This window comes from Rhincodon typus, chromosome 25 (assembly GCF_021869965.1).
Source record: "Rhincodon typus isolate 14 chromosome 25, sRhiTyp1.1, whole genome shotgun sequence".
NCBI classification, from domain to species: domain Eukaryota; kingdom Metazoa; phylum Chordata; class Chondrichthyes; order Orectolobiformes; family Rhincodontidae; genus Rhincodon; species Rhincodon typus.
In genome coordinates, this window is record NC_063356.1 from 8,865,544 (window position 1) to 8,872,685 (window position 7,142).

At 42.4% G+C, this 7,142-nt stretch overlaps 1 protein-coding gene across 1 annotated transcript in view; it reads right to left on the reverse strand.

Moving 5' to 3' along the window:
* Nucleotides 1-7,142, reverse strand: part of eps8l3b (EPS8-like 3b) — a 73,838-nt gene extending 66,696 nt beyond the window's left edge. Inside the window, exon 1 of the mRNA XM_048611796.1 lies at nucleotides 6,921-7,142. The gene's annotated coding sequence lies outside the window, so the exon portion shown is untranslated. The remainder of the gene's footprint in view (nucleotides 1-6,920) is intronic.

Genomic DNA, 7,142 nt, shown 5'->3' on the forward strand with positions numbered 1-7,142 from the left:
GCAGGTCAGGCAGCATCAGAGGAGCAGGAAAGTCAATATTTCAGGTCTAAACCCCTCATCAGGACTGAGGAAGGGTCTAGGCCAAAAACATTGACTCTCCTGCTCCTCTGATGCTGCCTGACCTGCTGTGTTCCTCCAGCTCCATACTGCATTGACTCTAACTCCAGCATCTGCAGTTCTTGCTATCTCTGAGATATGATGGGTCTACCTGATTGTGGAAATTCATATGCATCCAGAACTACATTTGAACATCTAATAAAGTCCTGATGTATTGAATAGAGACTTTTATTTTTTAGAAACTAATGTTGATTTTAGCATTAATTATCTTTTACTCAAAGCATATCCACCGCTGTGTCATGTTCGTAAATAATAGCCCTGAAATGGTACGGGATTTCTACTATTTTCACACTGGTTCTCTGCCTTCTTCCAATGGCAACAGAGAGAGAAAGCCTAAAATGAATTTCAAGTTCAATTGATTTATTTACACCACATTTAGATTACTTGTCTGGATTCTTCCAATTCTGACCGCTTGCACATCCTCCCTTTCAATTTCTCCACCAAGGGCTGCTGAGCCCTCAGATGCCGAGTGCCTGAGTTTTGAGGTTCTCTCCTCTAAACCATCTGGCTCTCCCTTCTCTAAGTTGTTCCTTAAAACAAGACGACAGGCACCAGAACTTTTGGTCACCGATGCTAGTAATTCCTCATGTGGCTCTATGACAATTTCTCCTGTGAAGTGCCATACTACTATTTTGAAGGCACTATATTAATGCAGTTTATTGTTGGAACTGTTGGACCTGTATGGACTAAGAAGGTGAGCTATTGGAAGAATGGTAGATCAGTTCAATTTCACATATTGGCTAGCATAGAATCCCCTACAATATGGAAGCAGGCCATTTGGCCCATCAAGACCACAGTGATACTCCAAAGAACATCCCACCCAAACCCACACCACCAGCCCCCCACCCTAGCCTGTGTTTCCCATGACTAATTCACTTCACCTACACATCCTTGGACACTATGGGCAATTTAGCAAGGTCAAGCTACCTAACCTGCACATCTTTGGACCAAGGGGGGAAACCTCGCAGACACTGGGACAGTGTGCAAATTCCACACAGACAGTCGCCTGAGGGTAGAATCAAACCTAAGTTCCTGGCAACTTGAGGCAGCAGTGCTAACCACTGAGCCACCATGCCACCCAACACAGGGACAAAAGAGACATTGATCTTCTGTAGACTGTGAATATTGGAAGAAGAATAAGGGTGAGCGGGAATGGTTGCTGGTGGGCAGACAAATGGGAGGGCAAGCGGGATGCGCAGAGAGCAGGGCTTTTGCCTGTTGTCAACTTATGCCTTGAAGTCAGCCACTTTTCTAGCACCAGAATCACTTAACCAATGCCGGTATACTTGACCATCCTGTGTTCCATCCTGAAGCCATATAAATCAGGCAGAGTATCCAGCCTGGGATTTCTTTAGAGGGTTAGATTTCTAAAGCCAAATTTTAAATCCAATCTAAAGTCAGTAAAAATAAATAAATTGTAGTTGACACAAGAAGAATCAGGTGTGCTCATCAGAACTATTTCCAAAGCAATATCATAGGCAATACGCACTGATGAGCTCTGTATATTTAGACACAAGCCCTTTAAACTGACACAAACTGCCCAGTTTCCATGACTCTGTGAGGTTAATGATTAATTTTAATTTACAAAGCTAATGTTTGGCTTGCTCAGCCTGAATATGAATCCAGTTTTTAAACAGTTCCAACTGGGGTTTTTTGTGTTTATGTTGGATTGTCTGAAGCTTGGAAGACGCTCTGTATTGAAATAAACTCCCTATTGAGTATGCTGTTGAGTACAGTACTGTTGAGAAAGTGTTACTCAATATATAGGGGCACCTAAAACTGTCTGTGCTATACACAAGCATAACCAAGTCCTCAAAAGGCACCAATAAAAATATTACAAAGCTCAGCACTTCAAGAGGCCTGTATAAAGGTCACGATAAGCACAAAGGGAATGCAGTAAAGGATCACTAGGCTGATGCAGGGGATGGCAGGACGGTCCCAGGAGGGGAGATCGGCTGGGCCTGTTTTCTCTAGATTTTAGAAGAGAGGGGATCTAACTGAAACATATACAATTCTAATAGGGCCTGACAAACCAGATGCAAGGAGGATGTTTTCCTTCATTGGAGAATATGGGGCAGACCATCTGATTGATTGACTGATTGATTTTATTGTCAGGTGTACCTAAACACAATGAAAAGGATGTACAGATCAAAAAGACTTAGAGGCATACAGGTTACATTGCAGGTTGCATTATTTGAGGCTACAGTCCATTCAACAGTCTGATAACGGCCAGAAAGAAGCTGTTCCTGAGCCTGCTTGTGCAGATTTATGACTGACATGAGGATTTTTTCACTCAAAGGGGACTGAACATGTAGAATTCTCTATTACCGAAGGCCAAGTCAGCGAATATATTCAAGAAAAAGGGAGATAAATTTTTAGATTATAAGGCATAAAGAGGTAAGGGGATAAAGTAGGAATACAGCATTGAGATAGAGGATCAGTTGTGCTCAGATTGAACAGGAGAACAGGCTCAAATGCCTGTTCCTCCACTTTCCCTTTAAGGTGAGAGGGGAAAGAATCAAAAGAGACCTAAGGGGCAACTTTTTCGCGTAGAGAGTGGTGCATGTATGGAATGAGCTGCCAGAGGAAATGGTAGAGGCTGATACAATTACAACATTTAAAAGCCATCTGGATGGGTATACGAATAGGAAGGGTTTAGAGGGATATGGACCAAATGCTGGCAAATGGGATTAGACTAATGTAGGATATCTAGTTGGCATAGACGATTTGGAGTGAAGGGTCTGTTTCCATGTTGTACATCTCTATTTCTCTATGACTCTAAAGACCTGATACAAACTGATCTGAATAAATTGTCAGCATTGAGCCTATGCAAACCTGAGTTACACACTTGAAAGAATAATTTCCTCTTTGCCCAGGACTTCATGGCCAATCTGTGACTATTCAATGGAGACCAGAGCTGTAACAGCTTTTATTGTAGATATATTCTGATCAACCTGGTTTTGCTACACATCACTGGAGCAAATAGGGTTTGAAAACAGGCTTTCTGGCCCAGATAGAGTGACACTACCACTGCAACACCAGAGCGCTCCACAGCTTTTGTTGTATTCTTTGCCAGGTATAAACAATACTGTGCCTCCCACAATGTGGTTAGGTTTCTATTGCACTGATAACACAGGGCACACCCAGTACATAATGTTCAGTGTGATAAGAAGACTCATTTCCTCCACCATTACCACATTACAGACCCTGCCCAAGGCATATTGTACTTTTCTGCTTACTCTATCGTGGGAATTAATGTTTTCCTCTTGTCTGTTCATAGAATATGAGTTCCACTGGCTAGCGCAGCATTCATTGCCCATCCCTAATTACCCTGGAGGAGGTGATGGTGAGCTGCATTCTTGAACCACTGGAGTCCATGTGGTGTAGCTAGACCCACAGTGTTGTTAGGGAGGGAGTTCCAAGTTTTTGGCTCAGAGACGGGGAAGGAATGATGACACGTTTTCAAGTCAGGCTGATGAGTAGATTGGAGGAGAACTTGCATCTGGTGGTCTCAGGCATCTGCTACCCTTGTCCTGGGCAGTAGAGGTCACGGGTTTGGGAGGAGCTCACAATCTCCAGTATTTTCTGTCCTGCACCATTGATACAGCTTGGAGGCATCTCCTGATTGGGTCTTGCATTGACAGGGTTCGTGAGGAAATGAGTCGCAGAGAAAGGTGTTAAAAATGCGAGTTCTTCCTGTTTTTTCTCCAATTACATCAATGTGCACATGCACCAAGTACATAGAACATTAGTTCTGCAGAAGCCATACTCAAATCGAAACATTAACTGTGTTTCCCACTCCACACATTCTGCCAGGTCTGCTGAGTTTCTCCAGCAGCTTCTGTCTTTATTTCAGATTCCCAGCATTTGCAGTATTTTGCTTTTGTTATATTTTTCTTGCTCACACAATTGCTCCCTCACATGACAATCAATATTTTAAACAAACAGCTCCTTCAATCCATCTGAGGGGATGTAACTCAGTGGTAGAGCATTTAACTGCCAGATTAAGAGGTCCCTGGTTCAAATCTTTGTAACAGTGTGATAAATGTTAGCATACACCATAAAAGCCCCCTCGTCCTCTTCTTTGAGTGGCTCCATGAGATATTTGACATCCATCTGAGAGGCTAGATAGGCCCATAGTTCCACAACACCCCTTCAGTACCACACCAAATGGTCAGTCAGTCCAGATCATATGCTCAAATCTCTAAAGTGGTACATGACTCCATGACCTGCCAGCTCAAAGGCAGTAGCACTACCTTTTCTAATACCACTGTAGTCAAACAACCTGTCAAACATAGGCCTGTTGACCCCAACACCTTTAGAATAGGTCCTTGGGTGAAGTATTCTTGAAGCCACATCACTCTCTCACCCCAGCAAGAATCAAGGCATCAACAAGTGGAAGACAAGCCAGCAAGAAAATAATAAATAAAGTTGGTCACATACATAACTTTATGGAGAGTGGGACAGACCAGAAGTTGGGGCGGGGTTGGGTGGGGTGGGGGTTGGAGGTGGGGCAAGGCTTGATAAATCCATTTCGAGTTGAAGGTAAGATAAGATATTCCCCCTGGTCCGTGTACCTAAAACCAGGGAACACAGTGTAAAAACTTAGGTCCAAAATAAGGAGAAATGATTTTACTCAGAGGGACATAAATCTTTGGAATTCTGTACAATAGAGAGCTGTAGAGGTTCAATCTTTGATTATGTTTAAGAGATTGATAGATTCCTGGGGTTGTGCGGATGGGTGAGTAAAGGGCATCGAAGAGTTTGAATGGCCATGATCACATTGAAAGGCAGAGAAGACTCAATGGGCTGAATGGCCTACTCCTGTTCCTAACTGTCCATGAGATCACAAGATCCAGTCTAGTTTCCTCTTTTCTGTTTTTAATATATTCAATGCAGCTTTCAGTCAGACTCTTGAGTGAGGGAGGGTGAGGGGACTATTAATATGTTGCATTTTGAAATCTCTAAGCCTAAGACTTTAAGATTAAGATAGATAGGTTCTTGATTATCAAGGGGATAATTTGAGTCACTTATCATTTCTGCCAGCTTATTGTGTGGGTGATCAATGTACCTAATGCATTACCTGCATTTAATCATTGGCCAGCTCCAAGACACTTCAGTTAAAGTATCTTCTTTATGCGTTAAAACTGCAGTTGTAGTGCTGCTGCGTTTCAGCACAGTTAGCAACATTTCAAAGATAAAATTGCTGAGGCTTCTACTTTGTTATTGAGATAACAAGGTGTGGAGCTGGATGAACACAGCAGGCCAAGCAGCATCAGAGGAGCAGGAAGGCTGAAGTTTCGGGCCTAGACCCTTCTTTAGAAAATCCTGCTCCTCTGATGACCTCTTTGTACATTGCAAGGATTCTATGATTCTAAGCACTGATCGAGGAGACACTGTTTCAGAATAAGGAGAAGCCATTTAGGACTGAAGTGAGGAGAAATTTCTTCAGCCTGACTGGAATGAATCATTAGAATTCTCTACCTCAGAGTACATTGGATGATCAGTCATTGAGTATTTCAGGATTATGGTCAGTGAGTGAGTACTTAGAGTGTGGAATGCACTGCCTGGAAATGTGGTAGAAGCATGTTTAATTGAGGTTTGGAAGAAGACATTGGATGTTTTTTCTGGATGCTAATGTTGTGCAGGGATATGGGGAAAAGGCAGGAGATTGGCACTAGGTAATAGATAGAGCTTGTGCAGGCACAATGAGCCAATGGCTTCCTTCTGCATGATAATAATTCTATAATTCTGAATTCTTGGGCACTAAAGCATTGGAGGGATATGGGAAAAGTATGAGGTGATGTGACTGAGATGCAAGATTGGTAATGATCTCAAGGGGCCATATGGCCTACTGCAGCTCCTACTTATGTTTGAAGAGAGGGCTTGTGCGATGTAAGGGCCCTTGTAGTGCAGTGGCAGCACCCCTACCACTGGCCTTAAAGACCCAGGTCTATGACCGACTTGCAGCAGAGATGTGTAATTTAGAAAAAAAATCATAAAGTACACATATATAGGCAATGAGTAAGTTCCATTTTTGAGTTAATTCATACACAAGCCAGAGCATAATACAGGACAAAATAAAATAGCCTTATAGAGTCATAGAGTCATACAGCATGGAAATAGACCCTGCGGTCCAACCAGTCCACGCTGAACATAATCCCAAACTAAACTAGTCCAACCTGCCTGCTCCTGGCCCATATCCCTCCAAACATTTCCTATTCATGTACTTATCTAAATGTCTTTTAAATGTTGTAATTGTACCCACATCCACCAATTCCTCTGGAAGTACAATCCTCACGCGAACATTCCTCTGTGTAAAAAAAAATTGCCCTTCATATCTTTTTTAAATCTCTCTCTTCACACCTTAAAAATGTGTCCCCTAGTCTTGAAATCCCCCATCCTAGGAAAAAGACAACTACCATTAACTCTATCTATACCACTCATGATACACACCAGTATGTCAGGTCTTTAAAATTTATATCCCTGTATAAATTACCCCTGAATCACGATTATGAGCATTTATAAATTGGATATTCGTAAATCTGGGACAGTCTGTACTGCAAAGAATGACCCTGGATAATGATTAAGAGTTGCACAATTCCTGAGAGGACAGGCGCAATTATAGAAACGCAATTAACTCAACATATACTGGCAAATATTTCTCTAACCAACAGCCTTAGTACTAAACTAGACATGGTACCCGTTTCCACCAAGTAAACATATAAAAGGGTTTAAGATACAATATAAAATAAATTGAGTTTTGATTGATTCTCATCAAGAAAACAGGCGTCTCTTTTTACCTGGCCAGACCAGTCCAGAGTTGTGTGATTTTAAAAACGACGACACTCAATCAAGACCAAAAGTCAAATCCTTCCAGCTTCCCCTCGCTGCAGTGAATCTCAGAAGCTGCCTGTACTGACTGGAGCCTCAGGAAGATCTGCGGCAGTCCCACACAGTACTTGAGACGGCCAAGGTCCACCTGCGATACTCCAATCTCCATTTTACAGGTATTCTCACAAACA